The sequence below is a fragment of the Haliotis rufescens genome, unplaced genomic scaffold (genome assembly GCF_023055435.1).
Source record: "Haliotis rufescens isolate VD_foot unplaced genomic scaffold, xgHalRufe1.0.p SCAF_11, whole genome shotgun sequence".
In the NCBI taxonomy this organism is placed as follows: Eukaryota; Metazoa; Mollusca; class Gastropoda; order Lepetellida; family Haliotidae; genus Haliotis; species Haliotis rufescens.
Window position 1 is genome coordinate 18,567,759 of NW_025963791.1, and position 18,042 is coordinate 18,585,800.

The following is an 18,042-nucleotide window of genomic DNA, read 5'->3' on the forward strand; positions in this document are numbered from 1 at the left end:
TAGGAATTCAATCAAGGTAATGGGTTTTGAGCATTGTAGTTCGAATGTGTTCAATATATGTGTCACCTTTATGGTGTTGATGATGTTGTTGTTGATGGTGTGGGTGTTGATGATGTTGGTGTTGATAGTGTTGGTGTTGTTGGTGTTGATGTTGTTGGTGGTGTTGGTGATGTTGGTGTTGGTGGTGTTGATTTTGGTGTTGTTGATGTTGATGTTGTTGGTGATGTTGCTGGTGGTGTTGTTGATAGTGTTGTGGTGTTGATCATGTTGGTGTTGATGGTGTTGGTGTTAGTGGTGTTGTCATTGATGTCGGTGTTGATGTTGGTGGTGTTGATGTTGTTGGTGTTGATCATGTTGGTGTTGATCATGTTTGTGTTGATGGTGTTGTTGGTGTTAATGGTATTGGTGTTGATGGTGTTGATCATCAGTGGGCTTACCGACTACCGGTACCCAAGGGCATGGGATTTGGTTGGTCACAATGACATTGCACTCTCTTACACGATAATGACTTTGCATTACATAACAGCCACACGCTAATTTGCATACCATGTGGCTTGACTTTTTCTCTTGTTTGTAAACAAATGCACTAATTCTGAAATCAGAGCACTCTGGCCTAATGAAAGCCTTTCACTGCTCTTTACATATTGTTTTGCGTAATTATGTATGCTTCTACAACTGCCACGAGAGAAGTATGACAATTGAACTTCACACATCAAAGTGTCTGCATGGCTAGCTGTCCATTAAGGTGTTTGATGACTGCACATGAAACACTGGGTTGGAGCGTGAATGAGGAAGCCATTTAAATACTTGTTTCCTGTAACCATATTGGCCATTATTTCACATGCGATCTAGAACTGGTTGCCAAGAAAACAATCTGTATGTGTTAAATACATGCGAAAAATTTACATTTTGTCACTTTGTGTCAATTCTTTGCTCACCTGGGGTGCACGGGTGGCCCAGTCGCCTAAGGCGCCGCGATTCGCTGTGCAGAGTTGCGTCCCTTGGGCACGCCAGAAACCTATGATTGTGGGTTTGAATCCCGCTTTGCCCCAAATATGTTTCTAGGTTTGTCAGCACCATACCCGTGCTCATGGGTTTCAAACGTCTGAGACCTGCATCACTTCGGGCTTTCCTCCCACATTAAGCTTACACGCCGCGATATAACTAGAATACTGTTAAAAGCGGTGTTAACCCAACTCACTCACTCTTTGCTCACCATTGCACATTGCATTGTCTGTTGTCCGTCTGTCCGTGGTAATAAGTCAACCTGTGACATCCTATGGCATATTACACTGAAACATTACATGGAAGATGCTAGCAATGGTGCTCCAACAATTACTCTTTGTTTTTAAACATGATGGTCCCATGAAATGAGGAATGACCATTATGATCTAATTTGTCAAATATTTCCGAAGAATTCAGGTGAGCTACAGAGCCTTGTGTGGTTATTTTCACATGCGTAAACCTTTTGCACTTTAGGCTGGGGTGTTAAGTCACAATACTATTATGTTGGTTATTGGATTTAAGAATGGCCTACCAATTAAGCCAGGTTTTGTTAAACCTAAATTGCTCTGTATTTCTTAGTTTCAGTGGTTGAATGTGGACATGGAAGTTGGTGCTTACTTATTAGATTCCTAGTTCCACGGAAGGAGAGTTTTTAGTGAGTCAGTTGCCGTGCAATGCTAACGAACTCAGTAGGGTTAGCGTGAGGAGGTAGACATATCGGGAAGCTTTATTGTTCAGCTAATACCTGAGCAAGTCCAGATCATTGAAATCGAATTGCCAAACTTGCATTTGACTTTCCAATGTCTTCTCTGAAAGCAGGCAAGAAAGATAATGAAAAACAGGCCTTGTTTTCTTATAGTTAGAGAAGCACAGTGTTTAATAGTGTTGAATTTGAAAAGGTAGTCAGTTCTACTTTTGTTGGAAATTTGATGTCATGAATACAAATCACTTGATTGCCCCTCAATAAGCGAAGTGCACCTTCTCTGTAATCCTTCTCTCACACTTGTAAATGTGTCCTTCAGGATGATCCTTCTATCCCACCCGTAAATGTGTCCTACAGTATGATCCTTCTATTCCACCCGTAAATGTGACCTTCAGTATGATCCTTCTATCCCACCCGTAAATGTGTCCTACAGTATGATCCTTCTATCCCACCCGTAAATGTGTCCTTCAGTATGATCCTTCTATCCAACCCGTAAATGTGTCCTGTGTGATCCTTCTATCCAACCCGTAAATGTGTCCTTCAGTATGATCCTTCTATCCAACCCGTAAATGTGTCCTGTGTGATCCTTCTATCCCACCCGTAAATGTGTCCTACAGTATGATCCTTCTATCCAACCCGTAAATGTGTCCTTCAGTATGATCCTTCTATCCAACCCGTAAATGTGTCCTGTGTGATCCTTCTATTCCACCCGTAAATGTCTCCTTCAGTATGATCCTTCTATCCAACCCGTAAATGTGTCCTGTGTGATCCTTCTATCCAACCCGTAAGTGTGTCCTTCAGTATGATCCTTCTATCCAACCCGTAAATGTGTCCTTCAGTATGATCCTTCTATCCCACCCGTAAATGTGTCCTGTGTGATCCTTCTATCCCACCCGTAAATGTGTCCTGTGTGATCCTTCTATCCCACCCGTAAATGTGTCCTGTGAGATCCTTTTATCTCACCCGTAAATGTGTCCTGTGTGATCCTTCTATCCCACCCGTAAATGTGTCCTGTGTGATCCTTCTATCCCACCCGTAAATGTGTCCTGTGTGATCCTTCTATCCCACCCGTAAATGTGTCCTGTGTGATCCTTCTATCCAACCCGTAAATGTGTCCTTCAGTATGATCCTTCTATCCCACCCGTAAATGTGTCCTGTGTGATCCTTCTATCCCACCCGTAAATGTGTCCTGTGTGATCCTTCTATCCCACCCGTAAATGTGTCCTGTGTGATCCTTCTATTCCACCCGTAAATGTCTCCTTCAGTATGATCCTTCTATCCAACCCGTAAATGTGTCCTGTGTGATCCTTCTATCCAACCCGTAAGTGTGTCCTTCAGTATGATCCTTCTATCCAACCCGTAAATGTGTCCTTCAGTATGATCCTTCTATCCAACCCGTAAATGTGTCCTGTGTGATCCTTCTATCCCACCCGTAAATGTGTCCTGTGTGATCCTTTTATCCCACCCGTAAATGTGTCCTGTGTGATCCTTCTATCCCACCCGTAAATGTGTCCTGTGAGATCCTTTTATCTCACCCGTAAATGTGTCCTGTGTGATCCTTCTATCCCACCCGTAAATGTGTCCTGTGTGATCCTTCTATCCCACCCGTAAATGTGTCCTGTGTGATCCTTCTATCCCACCCGTAAATGTGTCCTGTGTGATCCTTCTATCCCACCCGTAAATGTGTCCTGTGTGATCCTTTTATCCCACCCGTAAATGTGTCCTGTGAGATCCTTTTATCTCACCCGTAAATGTGTCCTGTGTGATCCTTCTATCCCACCCGTAAATGTGTCCTGTGAGATCCTTTTATCTCACCCGTAAATGTGTCCTGTGTGATCCTTCTATCCCACCCGTAAATGTGTCCTGTGAGATCCTTTTATCCCACCCGTAAATGTTTCCTTCTGTGTGATCCTTTTATCCCACCCGTAAATGTGTCCTGTGTGATCCATCTGTCCCACTCGTAAGTGTGTCTCTCTAAATGATCCTTCTATACCACTTGTAAATGTCTCCTTCAGTGTGAAATTTGCAGTGAACATAAGCTTGTGTTGACTCTCAGTGACAAGTTGCCACCTGACATAGATAATCAGGAGGTACTCTGTCTTCGAGATTTACAACTAATTTCTGTGAGTTGATGTTCATGATGGACTTACTGATCAGAAGATGGACATCTTGTCCACATGGCTGAGAAGATTAGCCAATCACAAGTCTGGCTACCCACACAGGGATTACTTTGGTCTGAACTCGCTTCCCGAGCAGGGATTACTTTGGTCTGAACTCGCTTCCCGAGCAAGAAACATAAGTAATACATCAACCTGAATCTTGTTCCACATCCTAGCTTCCAATGTCTCTTACAAACTGATGTTGTCTGTCCAAACAATTCTTTGGATAGATAATTGTGTTCGCAAAAACTTGACCTAATCAGGAGAGAAATACCTTGTCTTCATTGCAAAGAAGTTAACCCAACTGCAGACAAGCCAGACATGATGCATGTTACACTGCTGCACTTGCAGTGAGTCTTTTCATGATATATGATGTTCGGCCTGGATCTGTATTCAATTCCTTGTAGATAATCACTGTGGTAATCTCTTTGGAAGTTAACTGCTTAGTCAGCCAATTTTATGTTTGGCGGAGGATGACCTGCCAAAGGGTGTAACGATTAGAGGTGGGAACATTCATCGATCCCCGAATGCATCGATCTTTTTTTAATTTCCGATTCTTGAATTGATTCAAAATCCTTACATAGCAATTCGGTAAAACGATTCATGCTTATGAAGCTTAACATGCTTAAAATATTTCTATGTTGATGATATTAATATTTTACCGTTTTGTCGCGAAACATTCCAAAATACAGTGCGCCGTCATCTTTATTAGTGAAATCTCGCGTGAGTCTCGTGCAATATCGCGAAAATCCCACCCTTTCCCTCAGCCTCATGGCTGCCGAGCAAACATTCGTGCGGCCACCCGGCAACCTGAAATGTCCCATTTGCGTATATTTCACCATATCACTAGACAAAAAGGAAGTGAAATACGCCTTATGGGAAGTGAAATCACCGTGACACTACAAAATTAATCAATCATATGATACGAAGACACAAAATAGTTAATTTTGAAATCAAGTCACAAAATGCCTGTTATAAAGTATTCAGTGGTATTGATTTGACAACGTGTTCAATATTTAGATATTGTTTGATGTTGGTCAATACATTGTGTTTGCGAAAAAAATGTATTTAAATACAAACTTTCTGAAAAATTCCAATTGAATGAGTGCTTAGGGAACTTAAGAGTTTAGTTGTCTTTCATATGCAATGTCAATTTTATGCATTTAAGTAGTACCTGAAGTCATGTCATAAGTGCTGTTCCACCTTGTAATACCTGAAGTGCTATGAGTGTCAGAAAGTGCTGTTAGCTTGCTGACTAGTCGCACGAATTTGTTAGTTTTGAATGAGTGTTTTAGGCATTTAGTTGTCGTTAATATTCACTTGCATTATGCTAAAACTGAACACCAAATAAAACAGAAAACAAAGGGTTTTCTTTTGGTTTTATTTACATTCAACATGATTCTGTAAGAAAAAAGATGCACCATTCTTTTTATTTAAATTTATAAATACTCAGATGTTTGAAAAAACTTTTTTTAAAACAAGTGATACCAACTGAAGTAGACAAATCATTAATCGATCGAATTGAATTGAATCGCACATGTAAAATCGATAATCGAATTAAATCGCATTGTATGAGAATCGTCCCACCTCTAGTCACGATACACTGAAACTGTGAAACAAAACATACAAACCCATGCTTGTCGTAAGAGGTGACTGACGGGATCAGGTGGTCAGGCTAGATGACTTGGTTGATGCATGTCATTGTATGCCAATTGCGTTGATCAATGCTCTTGATGTCAGTCACTGGACTGTCTGGTTCAGACTTGATTATTTACAGTCGGCCGTCATATAGCTGGGAATATTGCTGCATACGGCGTTAAACAGCAAACAAACAAACAAACAAACAAACAAACAAACAAACAAACAAACCTGTATTGCGGTACATGACAGTATAAAATATTTTTACTTTCTTCACAAAAAATAACTCTATGGTGAGAAACGATTGTGTGCTGTTAATAAGTGATTGCCAGGCACCAACCTTACGTTACATGTCCTGTTTTTTTATTGGTTCTCGTCCACTCAATAGCCAATCGCAAAGCTTTAAACGTAGGGCCCTTCACACTAGCTGGTTACGCACAAGCTCAACATGGCAGACGGCGGGGATAACTGTAAGCATGAAAAGCCACTTGTACCCAACAGATCAGCTGTTAGGGATCATTTTAATTACTCTTATTGTGAATAAGATATATATAGTCTGTCGCCATTGTTTACTCATCTGGAATTCATGATAAGCACCACTTGTATGACAGCACATCATTGCATTGACGTGTATTTGACAATATTTTTATTTTTATTTTTTTTTTTTTTTTAAATTAAAAAAAACCTTTTCAGTTCCTGGCCTTTGTGTTGTTTGTAAATAAAATAGCATCATGACCAGTGTATGGAGCTGCAAACTGGAATTGGATGGTGGCCTTCCCTATCAGTACACCCTGGACCTGCCTGGGTTGGAATCTGTTGTGGTCATCTGAGTGGTAGGGGCGGTCGGGTAGCCTAGTGGTTAAAGCGTTCGCTCGCCATGCCGAAGACCCGGGTTCGATTCCTGACATGGGTACAATGTGTGAAGCCCATTTCTGGTGTCCCCCGCCGTGATATTGCTGGAATATTGCTAAAAGCGGCTTAAAACCATACTCACTCACTCACTCACTCACTCACTCATCTGAGTGGTAGATAATATTTCACTTTAGTCACAGTCCTGATGATACATCAAGAAAAAGCTTCCAAATAATAGTAATTAGCCTGTGAATTATATTTGGTGAAAGGTGATTATTCAAGTAGGATGTCTATTCAAGTCAGGTGCTTATTCAAGTTGGGTGTTTGTTTTAGTCAGGTGCTTAATTCAAGTCTTCAAGTCAGGTGCTTATTCAAGTTGGGTGTTTGTTTAATCAGGTGCTTAATTGGAAGTCTTCAAGTGAGATGCTTATTCAAGTCAGATATATATTTGAGTCAGGTGCTTATTGAAGTTGGGTGTTTATTCAAGCCATGTCCTTATTCAAGGCAGACATCTATTCAAACATTTATGGTATCTTTCTGTATGTCCATTCGTGGAAATACTTTCTTTAAATCCTGTTCCAAATTACGACACTCTACAAGGACGAATAGAAGGCTTTTCCTGATGGTTTTTTTACAGTGATTTTCCACCAACTGGTCCCCTTTGTTGTCAAACCATGTTATTGTGAAACTATAGATTGTTAAAGTAAGGAGAATTATTCCAGTTCATGGTTATTGGTTTTTGATGTTTGATTATGAGGTTCCGATGTTGTTTTGACATGCTTCTAAAAATATCTGTCTCAAGGATGCTGAAAATGTCATGAATCACACGTAAGTCTTTAAACGGTCTGGCCAAATTTGGATCATTCTGGGGATTATTTCTTATTTTCAGAAACATGAAATGTGTTTGTGGAATATTTTGAAAGAAAATAGAAATTTGTGAGGTATGAACCAATTTTCATTTTGTGGATTTGCATTTGTTAGTTTATTAACTGGGATATGACTAATGAAATTTGTGTCCATAAACATAATTATACTTTTGAGAGAGTTTTATGCTCAGAGCCCCCACCATTGCATGGTACCAAGTATGATCCTTCCTTCCTGACCACTGATTGCATAAGCTTAGGTTTTAAATGACTTCAGCATGCCATTGACAACAGAAAGCATTTGCATAGGTAATTAAATTCAACATTGATTTTCCTGTCAAGATTATTGAGTTAGTTTGTTATCTCACAGCAAAAGAAAGGTCAGAACAAAGTCGTGCATTGTAGTATGGCTAGTGAGTGTTAAATATAGCTCCCTAAGTGGCTCTTTTACCAGCGTCGAGACAAATTGGCCCCAAATTATTCACGTAATTCCAATATTCATCAGTTATTGTTTCATTTCTGTCACAGTTTTGTGACATCCAGGGTTGAAAAATAAGATGCAGCCAAAACCAATTTAATTCCTGATGGGAAAAACTTGTGAAATTTGAAAGATACCATTTCTTTAATTGAAAATAAAGAAATAGAACTAACAACTTTGAAATTTTATCAGGGGCTAAAGACAGTTTGATTTGTTCAGAGAGTTTCATAGTATTGATTTGTCTATTGGATAGTGAAATCAAGAGAAGAAAGTGATTTATTAAGAAACAAAACAAAAAAACAAATGAAATGAATTAATGCAAGTCAAACAGCTGTTAATTTTTTTTATAAACCATCAACTCTGACACTCATTTTAATTTCATTTCAAGAAAAGAATCTCATTTCCGACTCTGAGGCTGACATGTGTTTGTTAGTTGATATTGTGGATGAAAAATAGAAAATCAAGGAAATGACCTTTCTGTCTTAAAGTAATTAAACCGAAACAACTATAGAGCTTTAATATAAAGAACATGTTCTTTTTTATTGTCACAAATATTTTTACAAAGGCTGCAGTATCTGTCTCTCAGTAAATTAAAATCTTCAAACTTGACACTAAAATCATCCACTTTTAATCTTAAGAGCAATTCCTGCCACAGTTTGATGGATAGGAAAAAAATAAATCCTTCATTATAATTTTTGTTTTGATGGATTACCTGCAAATTGGGAAAGTGGAACTTATAAAAGGAAAAAATATATTTGATGACACGAATTCGCTATAACCTATCTCGAAGTTCTCATGTTCTAGAAGCCCCCTGAAATAATCTCCTTGATAGCTCCATACAACTAGAGATGTTTTTTTTCATCTTGACTGAATTGATCATGGAAACCCAGATGGTGAATTGGTGGCCAGTTAATTTATATGCCTTGTTAGTTTTTTAGCCCAGGCGTCATTATGATGTGACACTGACACTCGGGCCAATTACGTAAATCTGTTGTGGAAATGAAGACTGTGTATTGGTATCAGAGTCCGGCAGTCGGCAGCAGGTGAAGGAGAACTTACCCTCAGTTGAAGATTTATTCCGTGTTTCCTGCAACCTCCTTATGGTTTTTCTTCTCTCCGGTGCTTCAACCTGGCCTCTTAAAGGCACTCCTCATTCTCCCACCACCTGCCCCCTGTCATAATGGATGTACTCGCTTCTGAGCAATATGCGTAACTGTTGATTCATACATACGACCACTAGTACAGTCTGTGCCAAGAATGCGTATTGTGGCATTATTTGCACTTGATTTTCGTCTTAGTATATGGGGGGCGGTCGGGTAGCCTAGTGGTTAAAGCGTTCGCTCGTCACGCTGAAGACCCGGGTTCGATTCCCGACATGGGTACAATGTGTGAAGCCCATTTCTGGTGTCCCCCGCCATGATATTGCTGGAATATTGCTAAAAACCATACTCACTCACTCACTCACTATTAGTATATGGACTAGTATAGGTTGATCTTGCTGAACCAGAAGAAAGTTTCAATATTCAGGCTTTGGACTCTTTCAGACTGCTTGTCCGAGACTCGTGAAAATCTAAAGAAACTAGTTGTTTTACGTAATTCCTCTGTGGACAAGATAGATGCGACCGCTGGCGACCCTGTTCAAGGAAAGTACATCTTGATGGTAATTATATGAGCAGTTTCACTTATAAATAAACAGTACATTTTTGAATAGCAAGAGTTTGGTTTGACCAGGTTCATGTAAGAGAAGTATGTTGTCTGGCATGGTCGTGGTTGGTTCTGACTTCCAAGGTATTGCATGGCTCTCGGTGATTACAGTGGCAGTCTCAGAGGGGATAAGACCTGCTTGGATGTGGGGCTGTTGGTAATTAAAGGGCATAACCGGCCAAAGCCTAGTTCAGGTGATCAAAGTGGTTCCAATCCCCGGATAGCAGAGGCACCTTGGATGTCTGTGTGTGATGTCTTCCTGAATATGTGAGAATGGTAAGCAACTCCTGCTAAACAGTTTTGAATGGTCTCTCCAGAGATGGTTTATATCAAACAGCAGACTTTTTAATGTGGCAAGCTGCAAGAGAAATATGATTTGAGAATAGGTGGCGTTAGATTTCAGCCTGTTCTGAATGTGACTGTGTGTTCTAGTTTGATATGAGGCTCTGCAGAAGATAGCCTCTTTGTTGGTGTAGGAAATCAGGAGGTAAAATATGAATTTGTAAACAAAAATGTTGAATTCATGTGTTTAGTTAGAATCAGATTCTGAAGTATCCGAGGTGCTAGTGGGACTGAAAATTCAATGTGGGTCGGGGAGGGATGTTTTAGCACAAAACAGTTTCAGCTCAGGTTTGAAATCAGATCTGTTTGCATGACATTCCTGGATGTCCTGAAAACCATTTTAGGCACAAAGGGATATATTTGTTATAGGGAATCTCTGTTACAGGCACAAAGGGATATATTTGTTATAGGGAGGCTCTATTACAGGCACAAAGGGATATATTTGTTAAAGGGAGTCTCTGTTACAGGCACAAAGGGATATATTTGTTATAGGCAGGCTCTGTTACAGGCACAAGGGATATATTTGTTATAGGGAATCTCTGTTACAGGCACAAAGGGATATATTTGTTATAGGCAGGCTCTGTTACAGGCACAAAGGTATATATTTGTTATAGGCAAGCTCTGTTACAGGCACAAAGGTATATATTTGTTATATGCAGGCTCTGTTACAGGCACAAAGAGATATATTTGTTATAGGCAGGCTCTGTTACAGGCACAAAGGGATATATTTGTTATAGGCAAGCTCTGTTACAGGCACAAAGGTATATATTTGTTATATGCAGGCTCTGTTACAGGCACAAAGGTATATATTTGTTACAGGGAGTCTCTGTTACAGGCACAAAGGGAGATTTTTGTTATAGACAGGTCCAGAGGTCTGAACATGTTGGATTTTGTGTGATTTTGTATCTTTGGTGATGGGATTGCTCTTTTCAGGTAAAGGTTGACGTGAGAATGACAACACTATTTGTCAAATACAGTTTATGCACTCAGTGTTATTTAAAATACATGGATGATCCCAAGTGATCCCAGTTCACCGAGCTTCAGTTGTTGCTGAGTTATGAATCAGCTGTTAACCTCATCTGGGATAAATGATGCCAGCAAGAAGTAGGACTCCAATCCCTGGATCCCTCAGTCTGACTCTCTCTCTACTGGACCCATTTACCCCAAACATGGAAACTCTCATTCTGGCTATCTCTTGACTAAAAACTCATAAACAAATCAACTTAAACGTTTTAGTGGATAATAATCTAACTGCAAAAACATATTTATTTTATTGAGTGAATTACTCAGATGAGCTTAGCTTGTACAGGCCAGTGGGTAGGACTTCAACCATGGTTATTGCATATCTACACTGCATATGGCAGTGAAGGCCACAACAGAGTAATTGCTTGTTTCAGGGTTTTGCCTTGTAAGGAACTGAGTGTACAACAACATAATATTTTTTCTACAGCAATTGTCAATTAGAAACTGTGTTTTGACAAATGCATGTGTATCTTTAGGCGAACATTTAGTCCTATTTAGTCTTTTTTTAAAATATGTATCTACAAAATTCAAAATAAAATCTGAATGGAGCCCAGAACAATGCTTAATTTTAGCTGAGGTAATCTAGACTTGCCCAATCTTTCTAGACTTGGTTTGAACCCACTGGGTTTGGAAGACAGACTAGGGTATGTAATGAACATGAAAGAATGTTTACCATGTTTATTGGACACTTTGTTTTATTCTGGGATCATTAAACGAGGATACATTAACATGGACTCATTGTGTTGGCTAATTAATATAATATCTGTCCTCTTTGTCAAATCAAACACAAGTAAACCTGATGTTTAAGTCAAGGCCAATTTTAATGCTTGTTATGCAGAAATATGCCAGAACTACCAGAATGAAGGAGGGGAGAAACAAAATTTAAGGAAAACATTTCCTACTATAGTATAATGTGTGTTTTGAATATGATTAGGATGTTTCAGGTGCGTTCAGGTGCTGTCACCTGATGAAGGAGCAAGAAGCAGCTCTGATACTTCGTGACAAAGAATAAAAGAAGTTGCTATCCATAAAAAAGTGTCATGTATTCATGTTCTTCCAACTTGTAAATGCCTATCACAGTGTTCCCTCTGGCTTTTGAAACTGCCAGTCCTTGTGGACTGGCATCTCTAAAAATTACCAGTCCCCCCTAATTTTTGCCATTCCCAACTTTCAACAAATAAAAAAACGTATGAAAATTATTTTGTTTTATTCTATCAACATCATGTTCAGTGCAAAGATGTCATCTCTGAAGTAACTTAGTTAGATCTATACGCCATTCACACAAACTTCAGTCACAATTTTCTCTTCTTTTTTTGTATATATTTTGAGACAAGTCAGTACAAATGGATATTTAACCTAGAAATAGACACGGGGAAACCCTGATGGTAACAGACAAGCCCACTTGAATATCACTGATGTTTTGTTCAACAACAAAGATTTTTAAGGTACTTTATTTGCCCGTCCACAGGGACTGGCAGTCACGTGAATTACTGGTCCAAGCCTAATTTTACAATTAAAAACTGGTAATTACCGGTTAATGGGAACACTGCCTATCAAAGACTTAAAGTTTCAGGTGGTGGGATAAATAATTAAAATGGTTTGTTATTTCAAATAACATATCTGTTGAGACCTTTAAAGGGCAATGTCATATATAATTATAAATACTTTTCAATAAAATGGTATATTTGTGATATAGCAAGACCTATGCACTTTCTTATATTCCATAGTGAAAGGTAATCTGGCTCAGTTGGTTGCTTGTTATATGTGTAAACATAACATGATGCTTGATAATGCTTGCTTTATGGACAGCTGTAATGAGTGCTGACATGGAGAATGTGATCAGCTGACATATTCCTGCAACTCATCAAAGGATTAACTTCAAAGCTGGATATAACCAAATAGAAATGCATTAATCAATGATAGGTGGTGTGTTTTGAAACTGTTTATTGAATGTATTATTTTTTCTTGATACAGACATCCTGCCAAGAGAAGGTATGTTGAAAACCACCAAGGAATAGACTATATCAATTTCCACCATAAAAGACCTATCCAATATGTTAGCTCAGTTATGAAATCCATGATCTAACCCAGAGCAAGATGTATGTGATAGTGGTTTGCGGGAAGACGGTACATAACAGGCTTGCATCGCCCAAGGTGGGGAGACAGCAATATGGCAAGGTCAGTCTTCATTACTGACATAGCCACCACTGTAGGCGTCCTACTCGGCTCATCTACCTCACATCTTGTTTGAACTGGCAGACAGAAAGAATCATGTTAAATGTAGTTTTCTTAGCCATTTCTTTGCTGAGCTGCGGAGTGGGATTTACACAGAGGATCAGGACAGCGAGATGTTGGTACTTACAGGGCAAGCTGATAGTCTCCTGTGTTCATAATGCTATTTTCTTCCTGATTAATTAAGTTAGGGGACGGATGTTCCTTGGTGTGCAATTCAAATTTTTAACCTATCCTGTGAATCCTTTCAATGGACCGGCATTGATTATTCCGAGTTTATATTGCTTTAGAGAGAGAGAATGTATGTCTAACATTTCACACATAAATGAAAGGTCATATTTGTTGAGCAGAAGGGTGGGATCTGTACAGACCCTGAATAAGGTGTTAATGCTTGATCTGGGTAGAATTAAAATATGCACTGCATAGAGAAATAGATGTTCTTTGGTCCTGGTTGGCCCTCTGATGTCATTGCATCTGTGATTGTTATCAGGAAGCGATCAGCCACATCAACCTCAGAAATTCTCGGGGGATGGGGACTTCTTCATACTAAGATAGTGGTGACTGTAGATGGTTTGTTGGGTATGCATGTATGGACAGTGTAACTGGCCAGGGATTCAGATCGCCATCACACTCTCCCCCACCCCCTGCAACCAGAGACCATAATGATCTTTGCCGCAACCAATTTGTGGTGATACTTACCAATTTATGACTTGGTTGGTTTCATGTCATTGTACAGCGTAGATCATTGCTCACGATGTCGAGCTGGATTGTCTGGTCCAGGCTTAATTATTTACAGGCCACCATGGTATAGCTGGACCAATGCTGAGTGATGGCTGCAGGGAACAATTTAATATCTGTGTAGACACTACTCATATACAAGTGTTTAGTAGCCCTGTGATGTCAAATTCTCGTACCATAAAGTGGTGTCCATTAATCTGTAATATTGTTCTAAAGACTGAAAAAGGATTTGAAATAGGAATCTATTAATTGTATTATTTTTTGAATTAATATCTCATTAAGACTTAAGGTATTATTAAATAGAACAGAAAAAATTATAATACTGAATGCAGCTAGATGTTTGCAGCTAACATTTTTAGTCGTAGTCCTTATAATGATAACATAATGCAAAATCCTTAAAATTGCAAACTTCTGCTAGTCCCATTTGGCAGTTTGGCAAGGACTAAAGGACTATTGCTGTGAGTGGAGAGTAATTGTATTGTATGATTATGATGATCATATATCAACGTGTCTGTTTGTAATTGCCGATAGGGCTCTAAATATATCTTTCAGGACTATTTGCAATTAAAACCCTCAGTCGACATCTATCTGTCTTCATCTTCAAAAGAGGTGTATTGGTCATTAGGTGATGGGAGATTTTGTTCTTGAAAGGAAGTGGAAACTGGAGTAGAGGTTCTTGACTCCATTTTAGTTTGGGATTTGAATTTGTGGTATGGTTATACAGCATGGTCAACAGACAGCCATCGTGTCTCTTTACGTATGGACTGCCACATTTCATAGACATTCAGGTGATTATGGCAATCTGTGTCTGCTTTTGATCAGAGCAGACGACTCCACAATTACCTAATGGACACAAATTTCTTGTATCCTGTCCTCTGATGACATGTATGATCTGGTCAGGAATAGATCCATTGACATTTGTTGTGCTAAATTAGTAAGACTGATTCTATATGCCATGATTGTAATTACAGAACAAATGGTATATCTGCGTGTCTTCAAGTAGCCATCAGTCATCAGACACTACTGCAATACAATGAGAACTGTTTGTAGTCTGTCACAAGATTTCAGTGATAGTTAAATTCCTCTTGCTGCTGCTGCTGCAATTCTTTAGCATCGCCTGATATTGTCACAGAAATTCATGTCCAAGGAAACTTGTTTTTCTCAAAGAAATGTTTTCTTAAGGCAATAGTGTCATTGAACTCGAGTTTGGAATTCATTGTGACAGAACGCCTGCTATGGAAATGAAGTAGAATGCTGTGTTGTGAACACGAGGCATGGGCTATCTCCACCATCGTGCGTGCCGTACTTGTTGCGAGGAAACGTTACTGGCAGATATGTGGGGGTGGGATATCAATAGAGAACTGCGTCCACTACCATCGCATGCTCACCACAAACCGAGACAAACCGCTCCCAATCATTAGACCCTTCGTGTAATTGAGGGATTTAAAGCTTCGTGTCATTTTCAAGGGCTGCAGGGCTATAACAAGTCATCATTGTGGCGGGCTATAATCAATGATGATGCTGTGACTTCAGAGAGGGCACAGTCTTGTTGTTGCTTCGTTACAACAATGATGCTTAATCAAAACTGTAAGTTATTTTTTGTCTGTACAGTGATTATTAAGGACTGACGTCCTGACAACTAATTTCAAGTATGTTAGTTTTGTTGAATGTTTTAATCAGGATTAAATGACTGTGTTTGGCAGTACTAATTTAGTGTGCTACAGGGTATGGCCTGATTAATAAGACAATGATGAAAGGTGAGACTTGTACAAATGAACATATTCTTTGTTAGCTTGTACATTTTAGGCATGCCATGTGATAGTCTTGAGACTCATAGTGTACTTGAAAACGGATTTACAAGTGTAAATATTGTAAATTGTTACATCATGGCAGGATTTTATGGGAAGGATGTGCTGTGATTGTGATTTCTTAAAATGTCTTAAATAATACCTGTTGCTGTGGATTCTTTGAACATGTATGATGTTAAATGTCTGGTATCTTGTACCGTTATGGAAGCAGTCAGTGTGTTAGTGTGAGGAAGGAGCCCACTGGTTCCCCGACTCTTGTTGTACATCACTGTATGTAGTCAGAATCCATACATACAGATCACATTGACATCTATACATCAGGCTTCTTGTTACTGCATGTGTAGGAGGGCTGTAGTGATCCTGAAACAGAAAACAGTAACCTGATGACTTCACTGATGTAGTTACACTGTCAGTCCACCCCCTCACTGGCCAGGAGTTGCATATTCATCTTGTAAACCACAAGTCTTCACCAAGTATATATGAACTCTCACTGAGAGAGCGAGAGAGAGAGATATATATGCCTTTTTGTGCTTAAAATCTTCTCCAAACACATCGAATGGGATGTTAACGCATAAATCTACAGTGTGGCAGCTATAGAAACTAACTGTTTTAATCTACTAGTCCTTATTATGATAACATATAGCAAAAGCCTTAAAAATTGCAAATTTATAGTCCTTATGATACCTTATCTGTTAGGCAGTTTGGCATGGACTGTAGGACAAATGCTAATTTGTAAGGCTGTGTTGTGTTTGATTGTCTCATGTCTAAATACCTAGAACAACTTCATTTGATTTTTGTGGCCATTTTGCCAAATATTACGGAAACTTGGAAATATATGCCACATGCCCTCTGCCAGGATATATAAATGTTTACTATGTATGGCACATGTCCTCTGCCGGGATATATTCATGTGTACTATATATGGCACATGTCCTCTGCCAAGATATATATTTATCCTATATGCCACATGCTCTCTGCCAGGATATATAAATGTATACTATATATGCCACATGTTCTCTGCCAGGATATATAAATTTATACTATATATGGCACATGTTCTCTGCCAGGAAATATATATTTATCCTATATGCCACATGTTCTCTGCCAGGATATATAAATTTATACTATATATGGCACATGTTCTCTGCCAGGAAATATATATTTATCCTATATGCCACATGTTCTCTGCCAGGATATATAAATTTATACTATATATGGCGCATGTTCTCTGCCAGGAAATATATATTTATTCTATATGCCACATGTTCTCTGCCAGGATATATAAATGTCATATATATATGAGGATCCATGTGGATTGTTGTTTACAATATCAACCTCTGGATTGTTTGGTCCAGATAGTTGTAATTTATTGCTGAGTGCTGTGTTAGACTGCAAACAAACCAACATCTTCCATCGTAGTGCAACATTCTCCTCCACCATCCTTCCTTGCGTTTGTTATAATACTGGGCCATCAGATTTTGTACAATTAATCTACTGCTCTGAACACTTTATATTATGTTCCAGAATTGATACATTTAACCTTTCGATTTGGAAATAATCACCTGTTCTACCTGAGAAGATGTTAGGCTTTGATTAAATATGTGACACCTAACAGAATTAACACAGGTGATGCTCTTCAGTGCTATTCTGACTTCGAAGACAAATGACTGTCTTGGAACGAGATCATTTCAACAGTGATTACCTGTTTTCTTCCGCTCCCATGCGGAAGGGATTGTCCTGTATTTTGTTTGATTGCACATGCAGTGGAGTAGATTTAGTGATGCCAGCACATTTGAAAAGTATTCTTCCCTTAATGAGAGAAAAACGATTTTCACCAAGGACAAATAATCTCCATCAGGCAAGGGATTGGTGAGGAGCCTGGCTGCAGCTGGAACCGGTGTCCGACCACTCCCGACCTTCATGTTGCATTGATTCGTGCTCCTGCAGTCAAGGTGTATCATCACAGTATCATGTGTCTGCGAGAGTCACGAAAGTCATTAGTTACAGCCAGATGTAAAGACCCTCAATGTAAATGCTCCTTGGAAAAAGCTGGGAACAACTTCTTTGTTACAATTAGGACTTACGTTTCGGTTTCACCGTTAACAAGCAAGTGTTAGAACCTATACAAAAAAATCACTCCTAATTGTAAGTTGTTCATCCATATATCTTATTCTTACTTAGCGCTCCAGCTTCTAAATGTCTCTCGAAGAGGTTGTAGCTAATGTAGACAGGTGTTTCATGTAAGGTTGAATGGTTGTCATATTTAGTTGCCTTACAGTGAAAGAAGAAGAATAATAAAGCTTAGGTTGAAGTATTAGGATTTTGTCTTGCTTTGAGTATCCAATTAGACTAGTTGGTTTTGATATAATTTTGACATACAGGTAAGTTTCTGTATAATTGACTTGATGTGTAACAATGTGAATATTGAAACATTTTTTATAATTGACCTTAAATAGTATACTGTAAATCTTGAAATCAGTGCATCTCCAAATTAATA

The 18,042-nt window shown here is 38.9% G+C and overlaps 1 protein-coding gene across 2 annotated transcripts in view; it reads left to right on the forward strand.

The window, feature by feature from the left end:
• LOC124120471 (FAD-dependent oxidoreductase domain-containing protein 2-like) overlaps window positions 1-18,042 on the forward strand; it is a 120,849-nt gene that overhangs the window by 35,904 nt on the left and 66,903 nt on the right. The window contains exon 1 of one of the 2 annotated variants that reach the window (XM_048392374.1): window positions 15,196-15,324. The exons of the other annotated variant lie outside the window; for it this stretch is intronic. The gene's annotated coding sequence lies outside the window, so the exon portion shown is untranslated. Of the gene's footprint in view, window positions 1-15,195; window positions 15,325-18,042 lie in introns of those variants that run through there. 2 annotated transcript variants of the gene reach the window in all.